At 33.1% G+C, this 1,655-nt stretch overlaps 1 long non-coding RNA gene across 1 annotated transcript; it reads left to right on the top strand.

The window, feature by feature from the left end:
- The first annotated feature begins 164 nt into the window (after positions 1 to 164).
- Positions 165 to 766, top strand: LOC109592424 (uncharacterized). Its single transcript, XR_002190342.1, has 4 exons — positions 165 to 255; positions 304 to 367; positions 436 to 558; positions 607 to 766. It is a non-coding gene; the product is annotated as an uncharacterized LOC109592424 (long non-coding RNA).
- The last annotated feature ends 889 nt before the right edge of the window (positions 767 to 1,655 follow it).

Here is a 1,655-nt window from a genome sequence, read left to right as displayed (position 1 = left end):
ATGATGTTCAGGTAACCAACACAGCAATGGTCATTATTATTATTACTATTATTATTATTATTATTATTATTATTATTATTATTATTATTATTATTATTATTATTATCATCATCATCATCATTATTATTATTATTATTATTATTATTATTATTATTATTATTATTAATAGGAGAGTGGTATTCAGTCGGTAATACATTCCCTAGTCTTTGCTTCCTTGACTGCTCTTGGTCTCTTAGTCTATGAACTCTGTGAGAGGTGGGTCTACTTGATGTTGCTATGGTAACATATGTTTATGTATTGTAGGGGCATTCAAGTGTTCCTTCCTTTTTACAGTCTGTGGGGTAGCAGTTATGGGCGTGGCCTCATTGTATCCGATAATAATAATAATAATAATAATGATGGTGATTATGATCCTTAATAACTATTTATAACTAGTATGTATCTGTAGGTGTGGCCAGTATATCTTGTATTTTGTATATTATTTCGCTGGTTATTAATTTTGTTAAAATTAGAAGGAAGATTAATAATAAATTGGAAGGAGTGGCTAATTCAAACAAGGTAACGCATTATAGTGTACATTTGACCTGCTTCATTGTTCCTGTACAGGGTAAACTGTTGCAAGGTTTAAATGAACATTTGTTAATTACGATATTCACTGCTGTTGCTGGTCTCTGTGGATATATACTGCCAGTTGAAGTGTTCCTCCTTCATGGTTTCCATGGAAACACTGATCTTTCCTTATATGGTGAGACATGTGCTATAGTACAGCAACTTTAAAAATTCATAAAAAATCCAAACTTGGTTACAATTAGCTCAAACTTTCTATGCAACTTAAATACATATATATGTATCAAGAAATGTAATAAAATTGAGAAATTTCTTCCCTTTCAATTTTGGTAAAATTTCACCAAAATCCCTGTACTATAGTACACTGACTTTTGTCCGATTTTGGAGCAACTTTAAAAAATCATAGAAAATCCAAACTTGATCGGAATCAGCTCAAACTTTCTACACAATATAAGAACAAGTATATGTATCAGAAAATGTAATAAAGTTGAGGAATTTTCTACTTGTCAATTTTGGTGAAATTTCATCAAAATCCTTGTACTATAGTACAGGGACTTTTGCCTGATTTTAGAGCAAATTTAAAGGGACACATGCACAGAAGCACGTCATCTTGAAAAACTGGCCCGTTTTTCAAGATGACATCATTAATGATGACGTTTAGTGTTGATAACTATTCATAACGTGCGGCTGCGCCCCCTAATAATTAAGGCAAAATGGCTACTCGAGTGACTACTTGTAAATATTCCTGGTGTTTCTTCACTAAAAAGAGTATCTTGGGGTGGCAAAAGAGCTAATTCTGTTCGAGAGAAGTGTTCTACAGATGCCTACTCCTGGTTCTGCGACTGATTGCTGTCTCTACTCTCTACGCGTGTCTAAACACGTGTCATAACTATTAATTAATGATCTGTTGCACGCCCAATTTAATGTTTACTTCCTCTACAGTAACGTGTGCATTCTATTTCCGTGAACGTGTCCCTTTAAAAATTCAAATTTGATCAGAACTAGCTCAAACTTTCTACAGAACATAAGTACATGTATATCTTAGTATCAGGAATGGATCAGAGCTAAGTGTGCTCTAGATATATCCC

The sequence above is a fragment of the Amphimedon queenslandica genome, unplaced genomic scaffold, assembly GCF_000090795.2.
Source record: "Amphimedon queenslandica unplaced genomic scaffold, v1.1 AMPQUscaffold_5289_Cont22738, whole genome shotgun sequence".
In the NCBI taxonomy this organism is placed as follows: Eukaryota; Metazoa; Porifera; class Demospongiae; order Haplosclerida; family Niphatidae; genus Amphimedon; species Amphimedon queenslandica.
The sequence above is the reverse complement of the archived record's forward strand: the minus strand, read 5'-3'. Positions and strand labels throughout refer to the sequence as shown.